This window comes from Desmodus rotundus, chromosome 5 (assembly GCF_022682495.2).
Source record: "Desmodus rotundus isolate HL8 chromosome 5, HLdesRot8A.1, whole genome shotgun sequence".
Classification (NCBI taxonomy): domain Eukaryota; kingdom Metazoa; phylum Chordata; class Mammalia; order Chiroptera; family Phyllostomidae; genus Desmodus; species Desmodus rotundus.
In genome coordinates this window covers 58,861,162-58,887,895 of record NC_071391.1, presented here as the reverse complement: position 1 = coordinate 58,887,895, position 26,734 = coordinate 58,861,162, and the positions used below count along the sequence as shown (strand labels likewise).

General features: G+C 37.9%; 1 pseudogene; it reads right to left on the bottom strand.

Moving 5' to 3' along the window:
* The window catches only part of LOC112315878 (rho GTPase-activating protein 20 pseudogene), a 41,339-nt pseudogene extending 14,937 nt beyond the window's left edge, over positions 1-26,402 (bottom strand).
* Positions 26,403-26,734: the final 332 nt, after the last annotated feature.

The following is a 26,734-nucleotide window of genomic DNA, read 5'->3' as shown; positions in this document are numbered from 1 at the left end:
CAACGAAAAACCTGCTTCTGGAGGGGAACCTGAGCATAACCCCTTCACACATATGAATTAGCACATCGAGGTAGACAGGAAGAAATCTAACGAAGCCTTTCCCCCTTTAGTGTCCCCTTGTTTCTGAAATGCCCAGGAAGAATTTGTTTGCCACATGCTCACTCTTTCTCTGCTACCCATGAATTGCTGGCTTCCTCTTTGGATTCCCAGATCCCTACACCCCCTTCTTTTTGTCCAGAATGGCACATAAACCTCAACTGCCCACTGCATTTTTGGCTTATATCTTATGGCACTCCTGCACGTACATCCGTAATAAACTTTGTACATTTTCTCCTGTTAATCTGTCTTTGTTAATTGATCATTGGTTCAGCTAGAACAACTTAGAAGATAGGAAGAAAGTTATATACATTTTTTGTTGCCCCACGGTTTGGCCGAGCCAGCCAGGAACACTCAGTGCTAGCTCCCTGGACTGCTGCAGCTAAGAGAGAATGGAAATCCAACCGCAATTAGCAGAGGTGCTAAGCGCTCTTACCCTGTCAGTCTCACTGATCTCTGCTTGGTGGGTTCAGTGGAGGTTAGAAGTGATGAAAGTCCTTTTACTCTCTTTTTAAATTTAGATTGGCAGGAGAAAATATTGTGCAACTTTTCTTGGGCAAACGTGACCCTGGTAAATATTTGGTTTGAGCAGACTTGTCTTCTGGTGCTCCTGTTCCTCCCAGGACGGTCTGTTATCTCCAGCAGTGGGATGATGACTATGCACCTGGCTGGCAGCCAGAAGCTGCAGATACAGGCTTAGGAATTGCAAACCCCTTCTGTTCAAAGGGGGAAAGCAAGTGATTCCCCATGTTTTGGGACAGATTTGTGAAGACAATCCCATCCCACCTTTTTGTAGGCTAACTCTGGGAATAAACCATTTGGAACTTGTGAGGGCTGCATCCCTTGCACTCTCTGTGGAAGCCTCCTGTTTCCTCACTCAAGCTTTTCAAAGGCTTATTGGTTTGAGTTGCTATGAAAATCCTACCATCACTGGCCAGATGATGGAATCTTTGAACTGAAAAAAGCTTTAAATTGGAAACTTTGAGAGCTCTCAAATGGGTATAATGACTTGCCATTAAGACTCCTTTAATAAGATGAAAGGATAGAAATTAAAAAAAAAAAATCAAAGTCCATTCAGACCCCTTCCTATTTGCCTTCAGATGTTTCCAGATATTGTTAAAAAATCAGGATATTGGAAGGACAATTGCTTAACATTTAGCAAAAGGAGAGTCACAAGATCCTTCCCACCAGAGTAGACATTTTTAAAAGATTACTGAGCTGTAAGACAAAGAAAATATTGATAGAAACGGAACAAAGAGGAAACAGGGAAGAGTCGCAGGACTCGCTCTAGCAAGACAGAAGTCTTTAGCTAGTTATTAGAAGTGAGATAAATAAAACAAACTGATGAGGTTAAAACAAAACGTTTAATGTAGCTTGACCTAAAGTTGGGTGAGCCAAAGAGACCACCTGCTGGTCTTCAAATATTAAGGGCCTCAAACAAGTCTGCTTCTTTTTAAACAAATTTGAAGAAATTTTTCTTAAATGAGAAAGCAGAGATTATAATAAGAAACCTGACAAGATATTTTTTAAATTTATTTTTCATCAGAAATTTGGCAAAATTGGAAGCGATTTTTCTGTCTAATAGAACTTTATTAAGCCTCCTGAGCCTTCCTGTGGGTTAATCAGGAATGTAAATACAGCCCACAACTGCCTGAAAGTGAACAAACCAAAAATAACCTAATAGTCTTGTGTAAATCTGTTAATGTTTGTGATCTCTATGTGTGCTATCTGTTTGTGTTTGTCTGTATATTTTATGTGTAAAAAGGTGCTTCATTTTGCCATGTATAATGTGCACCCATGATTCGTGTGCTTATACACAGATTATATCTGTATATAATGCCCACCCTAACCTTTCCCTCAAAAATCTAAGCAAAAAAAATGTGCATTATACATGGCAGAATATGGGTATGTTCTACCTCAAAATGCTATTAATAATTTGTAATCTTTAATTGGCTTAAGGGAATTAGCACTTATAAAATTAGGAAATATAATAGAAACTAATCCAAATGTTTTCCAGGATCATGTGATCTGAAAAAAACATTTGACATTAAACTAGTTTGAGTTTGGTTTGGTTAAATAGACATGTCTTTTAGAGTTGCTAGCATTAAATGTAATATTTTTGTTTTACCTGTAATCTCTATTGTAAAATTTGTCAGAAGGAAAAGTTTGGATAATAATTGACTTTGTCTGATGTCTCATGGAGTTTTTTATGGGTAATCTAATATAATTATTAAAGAACTAATAAATTAAATAGATGTAACTAAAGTAAAAGGGTTTTTTTAGGTGAAAATTTTAGCAATATGTAATTGCACGGTATATATACTTAAATATAATTTCCCAAAAATCTTTTGACAATTTGAAACTTTAAAGTTCTAAGTTACATTAAATGATGGAAATTATGAAATATTTAGATTATTTCCAAAGAATATACAATACTGAAACATTAATTGATAAATTAGTCTGTTTACCTACTTTTGGCTTATCACAGAAAAACTAAAACATAAATTTGAATCTTTGTCCTGGATGGTGTGGCTCAGTGGATTGAGTACCAGCCTGTAAACCAAAGGGTCGCTGGTTCGATTCTCAGTCAGGGCACATGCCTGGGTTGCGGGTCAGGTCCCCAGTTGGGGGCCCACAAGAGGCAACCACACATTGATGTTTCTCTCCCTCCCTTCCCCTCTAAAATAAATAAAATACAAAAATGTTTAAAAAAAGAAAATTTTCTCAATTTTAAGAGCTAAAGTTTTTCTAACAATTAGTAATCTATATAGTCTTCGATATCTTTTATTGTCACTTCGGTAAAAGAATAATTTTGTATTGTATCATAGTAATCACTGATCTTTTTGGTCAAATGTACAAACCTTTTAAATATGTTTGACAAACTTTCCAGAGATCAGGTTTTAAGTAGACTTGGAATTTTTATTTTATTTTTTAGGTATTCGAGGTCAATTTTTATTGACCTCGAATACCTAAAAAGATTTGTTCTTTCTTTCTTTATAAATACTGAAATTTTGAAATCACTGGGCCTACTTGATATACTAAAATTACACAAAAAGCATTGATAAATAAAGGAATAATAACTATGCTGTATTAGTATACGTATATTGTTATTAAAATGGGCAAAGGACCTGAATAGACACTTCTCCAGAGAGGACATACATATGGCCAAGAGACATATGAAAAGATGCTCAACATTACCAATCATCAGAGAAATGCAAATTAAAACCACAAAGAGATACCATCTCATACCTGTCAGAATGGCCATCATCAATAAACCAGCAAATAAGAGCTAGTGAGGATGTGGAGAAAGGGGAACCCTTTTGCACTGTTGGTGGGAATGTAGATTGGTGCAGCCACTGTGGAAAACTGTATGGAGATACCTCAAAAACTTAAAAATGGATCTGCCTTTTGACCCAGCAGTTGTACTTCTGGGAATATATCCAAAGGAACCCCAAACACTAATTCAAAAGAACATAAGAACCCCTATATTTATTGCAGTGTTATTTACAATTGCCACGATATAGAAGCAACCCAAGTGTCCATCAATAGATGAGTGGATAAAACAACTGTGAGACATTTACACAATGGAATACTACTCAGCAGTAAAAAAGAATAAAAATTTACCCTTTGCAACAGTATAGATGGACCTGGAAAACATTGGTGCTAAGTGAAATAAGCCAGTCAGAGAAAGACAAATACCATATGATTTCACTCATGTGTGGAATCTAATGAACAAACTGAACTAACAAGGAAAATGGGGACAGATTCATAGATGGAGAGAAGGATGATGGTTAGTGGGGGGGTGGAGGTTAGCAGGAAAAGGGAGTGAGCAAAAAAGAAAAAGGACTCATGGACATGGACAATAGGGCAGTGATTGCTGGAAAGGGAATATAAGGGGACTAAATGGTAATGGAAAAAATATAATAAAGATTTTTAAAAATTAAAAAAATAAAAATAAAATGTGTTCCAGAGATTACATAAGATTTCCAAAATTTTGCTAAATCCTGATTATGTTATTATTTGTAATCCTAGCTATCTTAAAATGTTATGTTACAGAAAAAAGCAAATTTCTTTGTCTATTACATTGTAATCAGATATTTAACCATGTCATTTTAACTTTTTGTCATTTATAGTTATTGTTTTGCTCTGACACTTTTGCAAGTATGGTTTATTTTCAGAAAGATCCATGGAGAGGACTCTGATTTCTTCCAAAACAAAAGTTTCTGAAAATAAACTTTCAGATCACACATTTAAACTCTCTGAATATTTGCAAAACTCTAAGGAAAAACTGGATTTGTAAAAATATTAACAAGTAATCAAGATAAGATTTAATTACATGGGACTAAACTGAGGATGATTACAATTTTTATGAAATATTGCTGATTTTTAAAAACCTTCCATTTTTCAAATATATGTAAACTTGTTTCTTATAAATTATAACTTAGAACAGTTCTACCTGTTCTAACCAATCCATCGATAATTTGGAAATTCTTAATAATTATTACATTTATTCTTATGGAAATTTTTCATAATTATTACATTTATTCTTATATTCATGGCAGTGTGATTATTAGATAATTTCAATAAGAATCTGTTCTCCTGTAACAGGACACAACTGGAAACTGGTTTATCACCAAGGCTTACCTGTAATTTCATGTTTGAGGGAGGCACCCATGGTGTGCGGCACAGCCAGACAGCTTTAAGGAGTTAAGATTGACTTTTGAAAAAGCCTGGTGCCTTTCTCACAGGATTCACAGCAGTCTTTCCAGGAAAGTAGCAATTGGGTCAAATTTATTGAAACTAGACTTATGTTACAAATAAATTAGTCTTAATCTGACTGTCTTTGGTAATAATGAAGATGATTTTAGATTGAAAACTTATTTTTAATAGAAGCTATAATATACACCTACGGATATTAATTTCCAATTCAATTAATTGTCTTTAAAGTTTTGTGTTCCACCTGCGAACTGGACTGTATCTTGGATTTAGTTTCCTCAAGTATTGGGCTGCAACCCTCCAAACTAACATTTTCATTTTTTTTTCATCCTTTGACATGGGATTATGGAACCCAAACTTCCCTTTTTTTCCTGAGCCTTGCAATTGCAAACTGCAACTAGGTGACTTAATATAAACTTTAGAGAGGTTATCACAACAGCTCATGCTAAGACAATCTCCATGACTGACGCTGTGTAGGCCACTAAAAGTCTGAACACCCAATGACATCACCAGAGACATTCAAACTGCCAACCAGGATGACCTCCAACTGTCACTGCCTACCTCCCTCCATCAAGAGCAGCTTTGGCACAAGGTACCGCAAACCAAAAATTCTATTAAAAAAATGAAAAGAATTCAAACACATCAGTATACAGAAACATCACCACACAAAAAAGAGAGCAGGAGAATAAGGTAGAACAAAGAACTCCAAAAACAATCGGAAAATCAGAAAATGCCAATAACTACATGCCTATTAATAATACTTTAAATGCAAATGGACTAAATGCTCCTCCAATCAAAAGACATAAAGTGGCTGAATGGATTTAATACAAAAGAAAAACAAAAATAAGACACATACATATGCTGCCTACAAAAGACTCACTTCAAATCAAAAGACACACAGAGAACATAAAAGGATGAAAAAAATACAGTTCATGGAAAAAAAAAAGCTGGGATAATACTTTTTATCAGAAAGCACAGAAGTTAAATCAAAGGCTGTAATAGACAAAGAAGGACACTGCCTAATAACAAAGGGATCAACCCAACAAGAGGATAAACTTTTATAAATGTTACACACCCAAAGGAGGAGAACCTAAATGTATAAAGCAAGTACAATGGACAAAAGGGGGAGAACAATAGTAACAAAGTAGTAGTCAGGGCTGTAACGCCCCAGTGACATCAATGGATAGATCATCCCGAAAGAAAATCCGCAAGGGAACAGCGGCCTTAAAAGACACATTAGACAAGATGAACTTAATTGATATTTTTACAGCATTTCACCCAGGCAGCAAAATACATACTCTTTTCAAGTGCACATGGAACATCTTCCAAGACAGAACACATTAGGTCCCAAAACAAGTCTCCATACATTTCAGAAGACTGAAACGATACCAACCATTTTCTCTGATAACAATTGTATAAAACTAGAAATCAATTACAAAAGAAAACTGAAAAACACACAAACATGTGTAGGCTAAATAATATGCTATGAAACAATGAATGGATTAGCAGTGATATTTAGGAAGAAAGCAAAAGATACTTTGAGACAAGTAAAAGTGAAAAACCAATGACAAAAGTATATGGAGCAGAGGCAATGCAGTTCTAAGAGGCAAAATGAAAGCAATACAGGCCTACCCACAAAACAAGAAAAATCTCAATCTAAACTTATTCCTAAAGGAACAAAAAGAAGCCCAAAGTGAGTAGAAGGGTTAGACCTAGAGTATTATGCTAAGTGAAATAAGTCAGACAGAAAAACAAAAATAGCCTATGATTTCACTTATATGTGAAATCTAAAAAACAAACAACCAACAAACAAAAACAAACTCATAGATACAGAGAACTAACATGGGTAGTCACTGGGTGGGTGTAGGGGAGATAGTGAGAAAGTTATGAATCAGGATTAAGAAGTTCAGATGGACAGTTGTTAAAATACTCGTGCGGGAAGGCACAGATCTTGGGCCAGTAGGTCAACTGACCTGTGGGGTGACGGAGCAGATTTAGGCTGCTCACCACGGCTTTGGAATCACTGCCACCACCAGTCAGTTATACAGCATCCAGCATCTGCTTCCAGGGGAGGAGCGGGTCACCAAGAAGGTGTCCAAAGCCCACAAGGAAGAGATGTGGAGGCTGAAGCTGGCCAGAGGCTCAGGCTGAAATTGCACAGTACGCCTGCAGAGGGAGAAGTAGCTCACAGCGCAGGAAGCTGCAGCCCTGGCATCCCACCGCAGGAGAGGATGCCCATCTTCCAGACCTACTTCTGGCCTTTGTCTGTGGCATCTGCCCGAAATCCAAGAAAACTATCACATAAATGGATAGAGGAAGAAAGAAGCGCCTGTTTCATGTATTGGCATTTTAAATGCCTCCATAGAATATGAAGCTTTTGCAAAGCTTGAGTTATGTTCTTGTGAAAAGGAATTCAATTCTTTCTGTATATTACATAATAGGTCCTTTTACTTTTTTCAATAACAGCAAATCCAGTTTGTTTGTACAAACTAATGGGTGTACATTGCCTGTTTTCCTATGCCTTTTAGGTCAAACAATGCTGACTTTTTCTTTCTTAGGTGTAGTAAGAAACACTTTTTTTTTTAAAGAAATGGATTAAATGTATATATATATTTCCCTAAAGCTTTCTTGACGATAAGGGTCTTTATCTATGAAAAAGTAGGAAACAGTTGTTTGTAACCTGCGTAAAGCAGCCACTAGCCTTAAAGTAGTTCTTTCAGGGTAAGGGTTAGACCAATGAGGACTAGTATAATTGTTTGGGCTGCTTTTATATCTCTTAATGAAAATTACTAGATGATAGAATTCAAGAACTTGTTACATGTTATTACTTGGTATACTGATAATAACCATTTAAAAGTAGAGACTCTTTGTCATACAAAAAATAATAAAATACTCATGGGGATATAAAGTACAGTACAGGGAATATAATAAAAATATTGTAATAAATATGTATGATGTAGATGTGTTTTAGACTTATCAGGATGGTCACTTTATAAGGCATATAAATATCTAATCACTATGTTTTAAACCTGAATCTAATATTGTATGTCAACAGTAATTAGGAATTATTTTTTTAAAAATCACAATAAACAAAAAAAGAGGAGCTTGAAACTGACATCTAGAAATCTTCTTGACCTGCAGTCCTCCAGGCTCAGAATCTGAGTTTATAATTTACTCTAATAATTAACCTTACTTTTTATTTTGTTCCCATAGAAATGTCTCTTATTAAATACCTGATCGATTGTCTGTACGACATGGAGCCCGTTTGCATCACCACCTCCTGAAAGAACACACCACTGTTTAATTGAACTGACTTAGTCTCAGGACTGACTCAGCGGTTCAATGAAATATGGAGAAATCTACCAACTTGGTTTCTTGAATGGGAAACTTTTAATTTAAAGTGGAACAATTCTACCAACCACACCCTCGCAAAACTAGACAGAATGACACCAGGACTGATATCAGGACCTGATACAAAGATCGACCCCACCCTGACCTCAACCAGTCAGCAGAGCCCATAACCCCAACTTGAGTAGTCTCCATGATTAACGATTTTCCCCTGTATAACTGATGTTTTAGAGGCCACTGAGGAGCCAAATTTTAGAAGCATTCACTTGTCTATGTCTCCAGGTTTGGTGTCATTTCCTTAAATAAACCTTTACTTTCTTTGCTGCAAAAAAAAAAAAAAAATTCAAAGGTGGAACTGAGGGGAACCAAAGTTTCACAACCCCAAATTGTCCCTTTGATGTTGATTTTAACTGGTTATAAACCAAAAAAAAAAAAAAAAAAAAAAAAAAAGAACCCACTGAAAATGAACCTTTGACCCTTGCATTTCCTGCTTAGAGGAATTAAGAGAGAAAAACCTGCTTCTGGAAGGTCACCTTAGCACATCCGCATCAGTACATAATGACTGACAGGAAGACCTCTAACAGAGCCTGATTCCCTCTGTGTTGCACTGTTTCTGGACGGCCCAGCAGGAATGTCTGCTGCCGCCTGCATGCTCTTTCTCAGACACCTGTAAATTGCCTGCTTCCCCTTTGGATTCCCAGACCCCTGCCTCCCTTCTTCTTCTTTGACAGAATGGTAGATAAGCCTCAACTGCTCAGTGTGCTTTGGGTCTCATATCTTATGACACCCCTGACATGTACATCTGTAATAAACTTTGTACATTTTCCCTTGTTAATCTCTCAGTTAATTTGATTATTAGCCCAGCTAGATATTAGAGGTGGGAAGTTATATTTTGGGAGGGCTCTCCCACAGCTTTTTGTTCCCATTGGCAAAAATTCACCTTATAGGTTGTTAACTGGTCCAAATGTCTAATTTGTGCGTGTGTAGCCATCAAGTGGCTTCCCCGGGTAACTTGCTTCCTGACCGTGGGGCAAGGCAAGGGGTAAGAGCAGCACGAGCCCGATGAGTTAGCTCGTAATTGCATGACGCTGGTTGAAACTGTGCTGAACTAGTTGAAGCAACCATGGCTGGAATAGGAAGTGTTGCTGCGATTTCTAATAGTGCATAAGAGGTATTTGCTATACTTCACCCCTTGCGCCATTCCAATCCACTCGTGCCCTCATCCAAGTCCAGTCTATCATAGAGGCCCCTTCCAGAAGGTGGGCAGTCACAATCTCTGCAAAGACAATGTGAGGGGACCAGGGAAATGAAATAAGGTGTAGTCCCCATGCTGCAACAGGTCACGCGACTCTAATTTGTTCCATCATCTCCCCTCTACCATCCATTCTAGATACCACTCAACCTTGGTCAGAATTTCAGTTGGTGTGGCTCATTTGTCTGGGAGGGTGACCCAGACCTGTATTCCCAACTGATCTAATCCTTCATTGCTTTGCCTTTCCGGAACTTGTTTGGAACAACTGCCTATTCACCATCAGGCACAGAAAAAAATAAACACTTCAGTAAACCCCCTAGACTCCAGACAGGCTCATTGGTGCCCGACTCCATTTTGTGGCAGCAGCTACATCGCCATGGTAATCAGGGTCATTTATCCATAATGTGACTGTCTTTGCCTGCTGTTTCATGAATATTAGGTGCCCTTAATGAGGCTGTACTTACAACTTCAAGTTCAGTGGAGCCCTCACTATGTCCATAGTGAAACATTCACCCACTGGGAACCTGGCCTCTAATTTAGCAGACCTAAGATTTCGGAGATAGCAAACAAAATCCTGCAAGTGGGTCACTCAGAAATGATGATGATTAGGTCGAATACCACTTCCACCCATCGGTTACTGAAGCCAGGTTTTCTAGTCATTAGAGACATGCACCGCGGGCATAGGTTACCCGCGTGCGCTGTACACTGGGGTACAGTGTCCAGCCCTGAGCTGAGTGAGTGTTATCAGACTTCCACCATTCTGTCGTGCTGCCAGCTTACAGGTGGAGCCTATAAGATAAAACAAGTGGACACTGTGGTCTCATGCAATTGTCTCACCTCTGCTGCCCTTGCTGACATGAAACATTTGATACGCCCTCCGATAGTGGTTCTGGCAGAATTACTGTGGAAAATACCAGCAAACACATATCCAGAGAAGATTTCCATGTGGTGAGGTTGAACCACTTTTAAATTCAGGTAAGCCTGAACCAGGCTTTAATTCGGGTAAGGTTAAATTAAAGTGGAAAAGCTCTGGGCGCTGCAAGAAACTGTTCCATAATGAGGGCTTAGCATCGTTCTCTGCTCTGGCAGGTTTGTCATTTCACAGCGGCAGCAGCTAAATCAGTTTCCTTCCTAATGATGGAAATTCAGAAAGAACACAACTGCCAGACGAACAGCGGCTCCTCGGGTGCCAGCTGCGGACGTTTACAGTGCTCCCCCTTGCCAAGCATAACCCACCTGGGTTTTCAGGGGCTATACAGGTTAATTAAATAAGGACTGCCACCCCTTTACATCTTTGATGAGGCCACGAATCTCTCACTTCTCGTGTCAGACATTGTTTCTAACGTTCTGTTTTACTTGGTGAGGGATGAACAGCTTCAGGGACTTTCACATGACCCTCCTTACAATAATGCTTTTTATCCTACAGGTAAGGATCAAAGAGAGGATCCTGTCCCGCGCTCTGAAAGCTGGAATAGAGGGACCAGCTAGGGAACCACGGGCTGGACACTCAGGCCCATTGGATCTGCTGTTGGGGTCGGGCCATAATTCCAGCTGATCCAAACCACTGCAATAACAAAACTTCCTGGAGCCCCAGAATATTTTTTGTAATCTCTAGCATGTTTCTGTTCCTAAATACTTGCATTTTACAACTCATAAAACTGGGAGCCTGACTACTTTCTGAATCAATAGCCTGAAATTAAATCTCTCAATTCTTTTGCCTACATGTTCCCTGAATCTCCTGCCTTCATCTTAAAAATGTCTTTGAGGGTTAGTGGTACTGAACGTGTGCTGTTATTATTTGCCTGCTCCTGAAGAGTAATTCTAGTCATTTTCACACTAGCAAGGGGTATAACTGAGTCTCCTTTAACTAAGTAAATTAATACAATAAACTTATTTGATACTAATTTTTTCTTTTCGATACCTGTCCTAAAGAGAGCGTGAGAAGGAGAAAACTGATGATCTGTTCAGGGCTCACCTGACTAACATAACACAGGGGCTGGCAGAAGTAAGGCCTGCTTGAGTGGGGTTGGGAGGGTAATAATATGGGCGTAATAATTTATAGTTTTAATTTGAACATTTCACCTAAAATGTCATATGGTGTGCTCGAGTGTGATACTGTTATGTTACAGAATTACATGCTTATGATTTTGTAATAAAAGGTTTTGTAATAAAATAGCTGCGTTACTTGTGCCAGACCCTGTACTTCGCAGTGAGATGACATGCACACAAAGGTTCGTTCTATCTGAAAAATGACAATCACATCACGCAAGCTAGACTTGTTGCGTACAGTTTAGGCAATTAAGTGGATCTCTGACATTGGACAAATCATCCATTCTAAGTGTTTCTTCAACTTCCCCCTCTAAAATCGCAATACTCGGCTCTTACATAGTAAGGTATAATTGAAAAAAACCTTCATGCTCAGTATCACATTCAATCTTTCCAGCAAAACTCTTATAAATTATCTGCACTTTACTTACAACAACTGATATTCAAACCTATTCGTAACTCTCTCCTGCTCATAAAGCCATCAAGCGGCTCTGCAGACATAAACCTCTTTACTTCATCTTCAATACTACGTTTACATCAATTCAATTCTATATTGACCTCTTATGGTAGAGATACGATAGTACAGTGAATAAAAATAACATTGATAATAAGAAGAGTCATTTAAACACATAAAGGCACTGTGAGAAACAATTAAGAAAATGTATGGGCTTTTAAACAATTATAGAGGAACAAGAAATATTACTGACAAGGTCAAGAGAAGGTGGCTATGAGGGTGGAGATGAACTGTTTAAATATAGTTAAATATCTCTAATTTGTGATTCTAAGTACCTGGCACCTTGAAATATTCAAGAGAATCAGAGTTGCTGTGTTACATCTGTTCTAGAATTTAGAAATATTTATTTAAGTTTTATATGCTAGAAGTTTCCCACTTGAGATTGTATCTACTGACATTTAGAAATGCAAATCCCTCATACAAATTTCACAGATATTTAATGTACTTTGCCTGCGTACCTGGTAGAGTTATTAGAGGTGATAGAGAAAAAACAACTTCCAATTGTTGTCTTCATGGTTCTAACATTTCAGTGACGTAGCTAGATGTTGATTAGGTAATCACAGGTGAATATAAGTTTGCAATGGCAATAAGTGCTAAGAAAGAGATACATGTTGATTTGAGGGTTTAAAGTAAGAATTTGACCTAAACAGTGAGTCAAACAAAACAAAGGAAAAAAGACCTGGTAGGTAGAGGATAGAATAAGACTAAACTAAATGAAAAAGGAAAAGCATCCCAGGCATAAATGTCATTGCAGACGGCCTATTGCAAAAGTCAGCACCGTGAGCATGGGAGGCTGAAGGAAGACGATATCGTTCAAATAGAGTGTAAGGCAATCAAGGAATGCTAGAGGTGGTAGTGGTCAGACTGTGCCAGGCTTTGTAGACCTTGTGAATGATTTTGGTTATATCTCAAGATGGGGAGTGACTTGATCAGATTTGTGTTTTAATGAGATTAATTTGGTCACAGTTTTGGGCGGGTCAGATAAGAGCAGATTTCTGTAGATCAGTCAGGAGGTCATTGATAGCTCGGTGATAGATAATGCAACTGAGTTGGTGGTGGGGATGTGGAGAGAAATGGGGCAGAACTGACAGGTATTAAAGGAATAAGGTAAATAGGACTCTGCCTTTCATAACAAGATCAAATATGCCGTTCATCAAAGGAGGGAACTCTACAAGGTAAGCGTGTTTCGAAGGGAACATCATTAGCTTACTTTTTAAAATACTGTTTGGGATGAACATTTGATCCTTGAGATCAAAGGGGCAACCCCTACTAAAGACATAAATTTGGAAATCATCTTTATAAAAGCATGATGATTGAAGTCGTAGATGAGAATTAGATTTCTTATGGAGAGAGTGTAGTGTAAGAGGAAAGGACCTGGACTGAGCCTTAAAAACTTAAATATTAATCATCAACAAAAAGGATTATCTTATAAAGAAGACTGACCAAAAAAAGTTGAAAGTAAAAAGATGGAAAAGATATATCTAACTATGAAGACACAGAATACTGAAGGAAAAATTGATAGAATTGAAAGGAAAAATAGGTAATTCAACAAAAATTGTTGCTGATGTCAATATCCTACTATGGATAATTGATAAAAATAAATGGACATAAAATAAAAAAGTGTAGAGAAGACTCAGAAAACACGGTCAACCACTTGACGTAATTGGCATTCGTAAAACACCCAAAGAAAACAGAATACACATTCTTCTTTCAAGTGTTCAAGGAATATTCTCCAGTAGCTCATGATAGGCCACAAAACAAGTTCTCACTACATCTGATCGAATTCATACAAAGTATGTGTAGCAGTCAAACACACATTAAACTTAAGGAACTTTAAAAATCTCCAAATTTTGGAAATTAATAAATACATGTCTAAATGATGACCCATGGTCAAAGAAAAAATCATGTGGAAAACTATAAAATGTTTTGAAATGAATAAAAACTAAACACATTAATATCAGGAAAATGTAAGAATGTCTGCTCTCAACACTTGTACTTGGCATTGAACTGTGTGTTGTAGCCTGTATAACACACTTTTACCCCCAAAAAGGGAGGGAGAGGAGGAGGAAGAGAGGAATGGGTAAAGAGGAAGGAAAGGAAGAGAATTTATGGTATCAGATTTGAAAGGAAGAAGTAAAACTGTCTATATTCTCAGACAAAATTATCCTGTATGTAGAACAATAAAACACAAGCAAACAACAACAAAAATCCTGCTGGAACCAATAAACAAGTTTAACAAGGTCACAGAGTAACCGATCAGTGCACAGAAAACAACTGCATTTCTATATATTAGCTATGAGCAAACCAAAAATAGAATTAAGGCAACAATTGCATTCAAAATAACATCAAAAAAAGTAAAATGTGCAGAAATAATTTTAACAAAAGAGGTGCAAGTTTTGTACACTGCATATGATAAAACATTGCTGAGGAAATTAAAGAAGTTCTAAATCAGGGATATAAATAAAGAAAACTCAAAGGAATCGACTGAAAAATGATTAGAAAAAATAACAGTTCAATTAATGAATAGATACCAAAATAAAATTACAAAAACCGATGCCTGCTTTATAGTCCAGAAATAAATAGTTCAAAACTAAAAAGGGGAAAAAATATTTATCATAGCAAAATAAAACACAAAGTACCAGAAAGTGTTTTCTTCTATGAAATGTAAAAAAGATAACATGTAAGATTTGAATAGATGGAGGAATATTCTTTTCTTAAACTCTAAAGTATACTAATTCTTTTAAAATTAATTTTAATGCAAGGTAATAAATATTTAAAGGATTTGGGGGAGACTGTCAAAGTAATTCTAAAATTTACCTAGGAGAACAAATGAATGAAAATTTCTAAAAACCTTCAAAAACTAAGGTGGAGGTAGCTATTGCTTTACCAGAAGAAATGTTTTCAATGAAGTCACAATAATTAAAATGATAAACAAGAGCCAACACATATATAATACTTACGAATGTCGTCAAGAAATTGTTGAAATAATATAAGCAATGGTTAAGATAATCATGGTTGTTCCCTTTGCAAACAACAATTTTAGGTACTTATTCTACAGGAAGAAGTTGAATGCCAAACCCCCCATACAGAACAGTACAAATGGACAGAATATGGGTGAATATTTATGTGATTACAGATGGGAAACAACTTTAAAACATAATAATGAAAGATATCTTAAAGAAAAAGGAAAACAACATTCACTAGTTAACAGTAAAAGCCATCTACATATCAGAAATCCTGAACAAAAATAGAAGGCAGAAGACATATAATATTTGCTTGCTACAAGCACATAGAATCAATTAGGGGGAAAAAACCAATTCACTGCCCTTCAAGAAGTAACATATATGAACAAACAGCAGCATAAGAAATAATTTTTTAAAAGAACAAAAATAGTTACAATAAAATGCTTCTAAAAATTAAATTTTAGCTTTCCCTTTGAAACTAGCCCCAAATCAGGTTTTTAAATGTCAATATATTGATGCTGACCAGGAGGTGAGAAAGAATAAATTGGCACAATAGTCTGACATAATTTGGCAGGACATCACAAAAAAGCCTAAAATAAAGTTGATATCTTTGATGAGACTTATTTTTGTTTAATGTTGAATAAAAGCTACATGTGTCAAATTCCATACTGTTCCTCCAGTTCCAAGGACCCATAACCTCTTTATAAGAACATCTTTTCTCCTGGCCTCTGTGACCCCTAATCTCTTGTCCTTTCCTCAGTTGGAGTGATGTTTTCACGTGCATATCTGGTCATGTCCTTCCTCTTCTTCAAACCCTTTCGTGGCGGTCCGACTTGTATTCTCTTACACTTGTATAACTAAACTACATGACCACACTATCGTATCCATCAGGAGGAGTAATAGAGTTATAGCACTCTAACTTCTTTGAGTTTTCTTGGGGGAAATAAAAATACTAGACTTCAGTAAATTAAAGAAGCATGTTAAAGATTAATCATGAATATAATGGATATATAGCATATAACCTCTAAACTGGTAGAGCGGAAGGAATTGGAATTGCCAAAGTAATCAATCCAATAGAAAGCAAGTTGAGAGAAGGAACATAGAATTGGCATAACCAACCAAAATCACATAATAAGATAATAGGTTTAAACCCACATAGTGAGTAATGGTGTAAATGTAAATAAATAGAGAAAATGATCGAACTTAAAGAAAAATATTTCTGAATTGGATAAAATAGGAACAAAATTCCATCACATGCTATTCACAAGAGCTGCCACATCTGAAACATAAGGATACAGAAATTTGGAAAGCGGATATAAAAGATTTACCAAGAAATTATAAGAAAAGATGCCAAAACTGTTGGCCCAGACTACAAAAGAATCTTCATATTCAAAACCTTAAATGTAAGAAAAAGACTTTCAAATGTGATAGACACTAAATCTATTCTCGGCCTTGGACCAGGGCTGCAGCCTGGGCTCGGTGGAGCTGTGCCTCCAGCAACACAACAGCAAACCACAGCTGCAGAATCCTGCTTGTCATTGCTTCGTGCAGCCTGCTGAAGACTGGTGTGAACTTGGACTTACTCCTACCAGACCCAGACATATATTCACATCCACCTGGACAAACTTTCCATTTTCAGAAGACTAAGGACAGTATTTTTAAAAGAATTATCAGAGAAACAAAAATTACCTATAGTGAAAGCTCTGAAAAGAATAAATTTCAAGAAGGTAAATGGTCTATCCCCAAGATTAGTTTTATTTTTCTGCCCTTTTACACTCTATTTCCCCATCTTCTTAAAAATTTGGAGTAAACTAAGTCCAGAAAATGAAGCAACTTTGAATATAATAGTGATGGTCTTTATTCTCAAGCTTTTCCCTATTCTTTATGAACCAGAAAAAATAGATTCATTCATTTTCTCCACATCACATACATCTCTTTTGTATTTAAAAGTAATAAAGGGGATTCAGATAATAATTGAAATTGCTACTGAATAAGCTACTATTTTAAATTGTATGCCTTTCAATTGCTTCCCATTTTCCGTCATGTCTTTGTTGCCATCAATACATCGAAATTGCTGAGAAATTTAAATTGTCCGTTATCATATAGATACAGAGGAGATTTAAGTTGCAAATAGGCCTTAGATTTTAAGTTAGACAGTAATCATAAAGCTGGAGGAATTCTAGTTGTGCTTTTGTTAGGAATAATTCTGTTACCCAATGGTTACGTGCTTTCCACTGCTACACAAGCAAATTTCTCTTAGCACAGATGGAGAGAGTAAGATGCAAGATTTATCTACTCATAAATCTTTCTAAAATGCAAATGGGATCATATACACGCCTGCTTAAAACTTTCAATAATGCAATGCTGAATAGAGAAAAAAAGACCAAATTCAATGATTGGCCTCTTCTTACTTCTTCATGCATATGTTCCACCCTTATTCTCAAGAACCCCATGGTCTGCACCTCTTTTGAGTGGTAGGCCCTCTATATGGAATGCTTACTCCTTTTCCCACTCTCTTTGCCGTGGAAGCTTTTAGGGGCTGCTGGTTTCACCACGCCTAAGAAAATTTCCTTTTCTGTTGTTATTTGGCTCTGCATATAGTTGGTCCCTCATTTTGGCTGCCTCAATAAAGCTTTTGTTTTACCATATTTTATTGCTTTGTAAATTTAGAGGAAAAGGAAAAGGCACTATGGATTGTACTTGTTAATTTGTTTTTAAAATTCTCTACATAAGCATTACCCCTATTTTATGCATTAAGTACCTAAGATTTACAAAAATGTAAGGAATTTACTGATGGTCTTTCATGTGTGGAAAAAACGGAATGTTACAATTTCAAATAGTAGCTTATTTTGGTAGTAATTGCCAATGAGCAGTCTGAGTTTTCTTTCTTTGTTTCCATAACAAAATACATGCATTCAGTACCCTCCTAGAAACTGAGATTAGTTTGGCTCCAATGCTTTGCCATGGATCTACCATAAGCCTAGAGGTTGTTAGAGACCTTCAAATTGGTTATGATGCTGTTCACTGTAAAGTAGAGCAGAATTCTGCATTTAGGAATTAGCAACTCTACTTAACCATCACTGAATTTGGACAAACTACTGCATTTTCTCATTTGTAAAATAAGGAAGGTTGACCTGACCATCAGTGTCATTCAAACTTTAATTTTTTTTAACTAAATAAAAAATGTTCCCTGTCATCCTCCGATTTACCCGTAGGTTGGCCTCACCCTTCCATCACCAATGCGTCATCACCTCTGAAGCGCTGGTGACCACCCCCTGTGTGTTCAGCACTGGTCTGGGCCCACTTCGTCTTATTTAATATGCTCTAAAAATATAGGAAAATTTGGGCTTTAAAAAGGAGATAAAATTTGAATTCCTAAGACTGAAGAAGACAAGTTTTCCTTGGGGAAATACTCCATGTACATCTATTATTCATGTTCAATCAGAATAAGAATTACATGAAAGAGGATCTTTGGGGATTTCTCAGGAAATGGGGCTCTGTGTGCTCCATTCTAGGCAGCTTGCTTTTTTTTTTTTTTTTTGGCCTCGCAGAGGTTCACGCTTCTCATCATATATCTCACACTCAGCTCACCAGCAGAATAGACTTCTTGGCTTTTGTGCAAATTGCTGAAAGACTGACTCCTCATGTCGGTGATTTTTGTTTGCTTGGAAACAATTCTTGTTTTGCCACTATGACAGAATTAGGTCAACAGCAAATTAATCCCATACAAATTAGAAAAATAAAGGCAATAATAGATTTTAAATTCTCCTGTTGAATATAGATACTGTAACACTGGTTCTCCTCTTTTTCCATGGATGAGAAACAAATTTAAAAACCATATTCCAGAGAAATTGTGTGATAATGAGCAATGTCACTTTATAGCAGGAAATGCCTGCTTTTATCAAAAAGACCCAGTGTTTCTTTCCACCCACAGCCAAAACCATAGTTCTTTCTCCACCTACTCACATTATTAACATACAGTAGTGAGGATGGAGAGGAAATAAAATTGCCTCTCTGTAAGATAACCTAAGAAAATGAAAATTGCATTTTATAGCCTTCAGTCTGATAAGAACGGTAGAAACGACCATTTGAACATCACAAAAATTTATTTCAAATGATTAATTTTGGCAGGATATGAGGAAAGAGATTTCCCAGCCCCTCAAAATCCCTAGAGGCATTAAGGTAGCACCATATATTTATGACAATTGTGCCCATCCTAAGGTAAAATCAATTCAAGGCTAAGGCTCCTCTTCTTCTCTTTTCAGGAGGCAGGTAACCAAGAGAGGAAAAGTGACAGAGAAAATCAGATAAAGATCCTGCGGCTGAAGGACCCATCCAGAACGAGAGGAAGCAGTGCACATCGCTGTTTACATTTCCCCTGCCTGAATAATGGACAGAGTTCTCTCCAGGCTCTCTGGCCAGCATGCGGGGCCCCTGCAGCATATCCCTAGCCACCCCTCCGGGAACTATTGTCGATCCAGCAGGAACAGGAGGGTGCCATGGCATGTGTACATGAGGACTCTCCACGTGGAATTTGACCCAGTGGGTACAACAGGGCACTGCTGTGTGCACCCACCAGGCTGTACATACACCAAGCTCCCCCACAAACAGAGTGTGTGGAATTAGCAAAACACTGTGGTATCTGCACGCAGGGGAAATATTAATGGACATAAAAGCAAAAATTAACAGTAATAGCTGGAGACTTAAATACCCCATTTGCCTCAATAGATAGACTACCCAGACGGAAAACTAATAAGGAAATAATGGCTTTAAAGGCTACATTAGACTAGATCAACCTGATGTACTGTTATAGAACTTGTCGTCCCCAAACTTCAGATTACACATTTTCTCACATGCACATGAAACACGTTCTAGGATAGGCCACAACATTAGGTCATAAAACAAGACTTAAGAGATTAAAAAATATTGAAATCATATCAAGCACATCTTATGACCACAGTGACATAAAACTAGAAATGAACCACTGAAAGAAAAGTGGGAAAAACACAGAGACGTGGAGATTGAACAACACACTAGTAAACAACCGATGGACCAAAGAGGACATGAAGCAGGAAATCGAAAACTACCTTAGGTAAATGAAAATGCAACTTTATAGAAGTTATGGGATGCAGAAAAAGCATTTCTAAGAGGGAAGTCAATAACCATACAGGCTTACCTCCAGAAACAGGAAATAAACAATCTAACTTTGCACCAGAAGGAACTAGAAAAAGAAGTACAAACAAAATCCAAAGTAAGTAGGAGGAAATAAAGATCAGAATAGAAATAAACTAAATAGACACAAAAAATAAATAGAAAAGGTCAGTGAAATTAAGATCTGATTCTTTGAAAGGTTAAATAAAATAGAAAAATCTCTGTCAAGACTCAAAGAAAAAAGAAGACTGCACAAATAAAATCAGAAATGAAAGTGGAATGATCACAACAATACCACAGAAATACAAAGTATTGTTAAGGAAAATCTGAAAACCCACAAGACAACAAATAGTAAAAAGAATCTTGAGAAAGAAAAACAGAGTTGGTTATATCATATTCCCTGATTTCAAACTATACAACAAAGCTATAAAATCAAAACAGCATGGTAAAGGTACAAAACAGCCACAGATCAATGGAACAGAAGAGATAGTACAGAAATAAACCCTTGCATTTATGGTCAATTAATCTATGGCAAAGGAAGTAAGAATATGCAAAGGGGAAATGATAGATTCTTCACAAGTGTTGCAGAGAAACCTGGCAGAGATACACAAACAAAAAAAGGAACTGGACCACTGTCTTATTGCACATACAAAAATAAATCCAAAATGGCTTAAAGACTTAAATGTTAGAACTGAAACCATAAAACTCCTAGAAAAAGCAAAGGTAGTTAACTAATGACGTTGGTCTTAGTAATATTTTTCTGGATATGTCCCCTCAGGCAAAGGAAACAAAAGCAAAAGTAAACAAATGGGACTTTATCTAAACTAGTGGCTTAACAGTGAAAGAAATCGTTAACAATGCAAAACGACAGCTGACTTCTGGTCAAGATGGCAGAATAGGTACACACTGTGCTTGCTCCCTCCAGTGACCAAATCAACATTACAACTAAATTATGTAACAACCAACATTGCAAATCACCTGAACACCAGCTAAACGGAAGTCCCATAACTAAAGATGTAAAGAAGAAGCCATGCGGAGACTGGTAGGAGGAACAGAGACATGGAATGGGCTGGTCCTACACCCACTGAGTGGTGATTAAAAATCAGGAGGGATATCTCAGCAGTGCAGGTCCCCACTGAGGAGCAAGTAATCCCAGCCCCACCTCTTGTCTGGGCAACAGTGCTGAGAAGAGCAGTTCCCATAACATCTGGCTGTGAAAGCCAGCTGGGATTGCATCTGAGGGAGAAAGAGGGCTTTTGGAGTCACAGGTGTTCCTCTTGAGTGTCCCATGCACGGACTCGCTCTGTAACAGATTCACTCACTCTGGGCTCCAGTGCAGGGCAGCAGCTTGAAGAGCACCAGGGGCCATAAGGGCAGAAACTGAATTGACTGGCTTCAAGGCAAGGCCTGGGTGGGAAGGGGTCAGGGCAGTCTCTCCAGGGACGGAAGTGCTGGTGGGCATCATTGTCCCGTTCCTTTGTTAATTTCAGGCTTTCCTGCACCCAGCCAGCAGAAGCAGGTAGTCACCAAATTTGAGCTCTCCATCAACCTGGCTAACATCTTTCACCATTCCCAGACGATTCCCTAAGTCCCCACCCCACCCAACTTGTGTGCCCTGACAAACCTCTTCCAGTGGTTCCTCCACACAAGCAGCCTTCTTTGGCTTATGCTGTGAAGTTTCCTAAACACTTTCAAAAGTCCAGAAACCCCAGATAAGCAGGGACAGGCCCAGAAGTGCCCCATACCTCTTGCTAAGAAACTCCAAGCCCTGTATAAGCAGTGACCAGTCTCAACCAGCATTGCAACTCCCATCAGGTGGCCCCAAGCCAGGCATATGCTGTGGTCAGTACCGACTTGAAATGTAGCTTCAACGAAGAGGCTACAAGCCCGGCAGAAGCGGCAGCTGGCCTCAGCTCACACTGTGGTAGCGCACTAACTGACATCAGTTTTGGTAATATCTTTTTGGATTACGTCCTCTCAGGCAAAGGAAACAAGAGAAGATAAACAAATCGGACTACATCAAACTAAAAGGTTTCCCACAGCAAAGGAAACCTTCAACAAATGAAAAGACAACCTACTGAATGGAAGATATTTGCCAATAACACATCTGATAAGGGGTTAATGACCAAAATATATTAAAAACTCACACAACACCAAAAACACCCTGAAACAATCCAGTTTAAAAATTGGCAGAAAACATGTAGAGATATTTCTCTAAAGAAGACATGCAAGTGGCCAATAGACATATGAGGTTTATCTGGAAAACGTACAGCTATTGTTAATATAATGCGAATGGTTTGCATGACATTGATGCAACCTGGTAGCCAAGGAGAGTGGACTGCATTGCACATAAACAATGACAACTTCAACGTACTAGTCAGTGGGGGCGGTAGACATCGTTGAGTGAGCACATGTACTATGTGGCCCTTATATTAAAAAATGACAGAGTGAGTAGAGCAACAAATCCACATTAAATTTTGCATTAAGCTTGAACATTCCTCTGTGGAAACTATCTGCACGATTCAGAAGGCTGCAGCTGTGGGCAACTGGTGATTGGCAGCTTCATCATGACATCGTGCCCACGCATGTATCACATCTCATGCAGAGGTTTTTAGTAAAACATCAAATCGCCCAGGTGACTCAGCCTCCCTACGGCCCAGATTTGCACTCTGCAACTTCTGGCTTTTCCCAAAACTAAAATCACCTGTGAAAGGGAAGAGATTTCAGACTATCAGTGAGATGCAGGAAAATATGACGGGACAGCTGATGGTGATTGGGAGAATTGTGTGAGGTCCCAAGGGCCCTACTTTGAAGGAGACTGAGGTGCCATTGTCCTATGTACAATGCTTCTTGTAACTCATATCTTCTCCAATAAATGTCTCTATTTTTCATATTACATGGCTGGGTGCCTCTGGACAGGCTCTATACACACAAAGCACATTCTTTTGCCCAGGTTCTTCATATCCTTTTGAAAATAGGAACAGATATAAATATTTATACAAACACACATAACCTCATTTTATCTTCATTATAACCTATAATTTGTTACATTTTTCTGTCCTTAAGTGAGAGAACTTAAAAGACTTAAAGTAATTTAAAAGAAAGCTTTTGCCATGTCTTTTAAGATGGGGCTGCAAATACAGATCATAGAATCGGAATGCAGGTTTTGAATGCCCGTCCCAAGTCTCTTTCCACAATACGAAGGGTGACCTGTACTAAGTGACACTACAGTACAATCTGATGATGCCGGTTTGTCTTCTATTATTCAGAAACATACCTATTGAATTTTCTGAAAGTGAAAATTGTCTTTTGAGTCCCAATGAAACAAGTGAAAATTGCCTTTTAAATCCCAAGGAAACATTCACACACAAAAAAAAGAACTTTATGAGATAGGTAATATTAATACATCTATAAATTACATGAAGATATTGAGGGTCACCTGAGTAAATAAATCAATATCCTCAACCTAATTGGGACTTTCCATCTGCTCACATCAAGAGCTTCTGCATAAACTACTGGTTGCCTGCTGTCCAGGAACTACAACAAAGTTTGCCCATTTGACAGTTTTTGTGGAAGTCTCCAAAGATCTTGCTTAAAGTTTTTACCTACTTAGAACTAGATCTACTCCAGAAAGACTCCCAGAGGAATGAAGCATTCTATTCCTCAATGTAAATGACAGTTTTCTATGTATTCATTGCACCATTCTTTTCTCACAGTTAGAAAAAACAAAACAAAACAAAGAACTAGGAGATCAATTGAAATAGCCACTTTGTTTTATGGATTAGAAAAAGAGACTGAGGAATGCAAAAAGGGTTAAAACATTTTGGGAGGTTGAAACATTTAAACCATTTAAGCATTCTCATTGGCTTAAAAATACAGATAAAAATGATTTTTAACTGAATTTCCTACTTAATTTATGTGAAACATGCAACTTAATTTTTATTTTTGAGGATGGTATTAGATTAATCTTACTAAGGCTCAAGTACGTCTTGTGGTTTTTGTTCCTGCATGGAAGCAGACTTAATGTGAAAGTGTGACAATGTGTCATTTTCTACTTAGTGAGTCCTAAAAAAAATTGTGAAACTTAGAAAAAGCATTACAAAGTTTATCCATACAATTTCTAGTCAGAAAAATAATAAGCTAAGTGTTAATTTTTTAAATGGAGAAATAGAGACCTGCCTGCTTTTAGGGATGCCTCACATGTTTTGTCTGCTTCGACTGACTGAGAAATGCCATCAGTGTCTCCTAATGGCTGCGGTGATCACAGCATTGCATATAATTCCACACGGGGAAATCATTATAAAATAACTGATCCTTTCAAGTGCAGTGAAGATAAAACGATTAACGATTAATCAAGAATCTTAGTGACTAGATGGCCTCAGAACAAAGTGATTGTGGCATCCATTTGAAACTGTGGGAATTGACTCTGGAATCATCACAGCGTCGTAACGTTCATTCCAAAAGCATCCTTTGGGCAGAGTTGGCTTTGGGTAAAACTATGAAAGACAACAATTTTTTCTCTCACACGAATGCTTCGCGAACTTTGGTATCATCGGAATCACTGGAGGGCTTGCTGAAACACAGACAGCTGGCTCCATCGCTGTAGTTTCTTATTCAGTGTAGCTGCAGTAAGGCTTCCTAATGTGCTTTTCTGGCAGACAAATGCCTGGCTAATGATGCCGCCGCTAGTCTAGGAACCACGGTTTGAAAAGTATTGCCCTGGTGAATATGCAGGAAAAACAATTGCTCATCCTTGTATATCCAAAACTAGCACTCCATATTTTAAATTCGTGATTGAACACAATAGTAATGAACCTGTATTGAGCACTTACTTGACACTTAACTAGTCCCTGTGCAATGGGCCATTTAATGGTCTCAAGAACCCTCCTAGGTAAGTACTTTCATTGCTTCCACTTACAGATGGGAAAGCTGAGGGTAAGAGAGGTTGTGAAGTAGCCTGAAGTCACACGGATAGTAAAAAAACGGAGCCTGACTTTCGGGCCCAGGCCATCTGACTCCAGAGCGCAGTGCTGATCTTCGGTCTATGCACATTTCTCTCAAAGAGAAATGGTTACGCAGTGACGAAAGAACAAGCTTTAAGATCAGCTAGAATTGCAATGAAACCTAAACTTCATGTTTACAAACTATGAGTGACAGGCAAACTAATGTATTTTCATTTTAGTGTCCTTACAGGTGAAATGAGGATAATAATCACCTTTGTAGGAATTTGAAAAATAAAAAACAACATAGTAAAACACATAGATAAAAGTCTATCGTGTGTGGTGGTCAACAAAAGGCAGTCATCATTTGCTCACATCAACTCGGACTCCAGACACATGAAGAATTAACTTCCCGCCCCGACCAGTGTAGCTCAGTTGGTGTGGCATCATCCCACAAAGGGAAAGCTTGCCGGTTTGATTCCTGCTCAGGGCACATGCTTGGGTTGCGGGTTCAGTGCCCAGTAGGGGCGTGTACAAGAGGCAACTGATTGATGTTTCTGTCTTGCATCGATGTTTCTCTCCCTCTCTTTCTCCTTCCCTTGTCCTCTCTCTAAAAATAAATAAAATCCTTAAAAAAATTAACTTCTCAATTCTATCATCCAGCCATCCATCTAACTGTCATATGTTAAAAATTACTATGAAACAAACATTGAGATGTTTTCTAAGAACTATACATCTTTCTGCCCTGGCTGGTGTGGCTCAGTGGATTGAGTGCTAGACTCTGAACCAAAGGGTTGCTGGTTCAATTCCCAGTCAGGTCACATGCCTGGGTCTCGGGCCAGGTCCCCAGCAGGGGGTGTATGAGAGGCAACCACACACTGATGTTTCCATCTCTTTCTCCCTTTCTTTCCCTCTCTCTAAAATAAATAAATGAAACCTTAAAAAATAACTACACATCTTTCTGTAGCTATAGGTCTGCAGTGCAGTAGCACTCCATAAGCACTAACGGTGAACTGCATTCAAGTGGAAACCAAACAACCGTGATGGGCAGGGACAGTGTTTACCAAGTCAGACTTGAGATTTCCCACTGGAGCTGTCCTCCCAGCAGCCCATTTTCCCTGCCCATTCCAAGTGCCAGCTCACACCTGTATACTCAGGCATTTAGGACTTAGGACAAATGCCCTTTTGACTTTTGGTCAAGAAACTGATGATGTAGCCTAGTTGACAGTTGCCTCACCGTTGGAGGTGCTGGATTCGTTTCTGGAAGGAGATTTTACGTGCTCCTTTTGACTGCAGTCCATTCGCCTGGGGGCACTGCAGCACTGCACGGTGGAGCGCTGCCCAGCTCGACCCAGAGGGTATGGGGAGATGTCCATAGCAACCGGCCACCAAAGAGGAGACAAAGAAAGTGTGTGTTCCATAGGGATTTTTTGTTGTTGTTGTTCTGTTTTGTTCTTCGGGTGGGAGGGAACCCGGTTTGTATTTCTAATGAATTTTAATGAGGTAATATGCTGAACTTAATAATTACATTAATAAAACATTTTTCCTGTAGGTTATACCACAAATAAAGAAACACGAAAACTCAAAAGTATCCACACTTTCTATCAACACTTAATCAAATTTAAAATTGGATCACTTTGTCTTGTCCTAATTGTAAGTAAAGAAATATACTTCATAGAGAATCAATAAAGGATAAGAAAAAGTGATT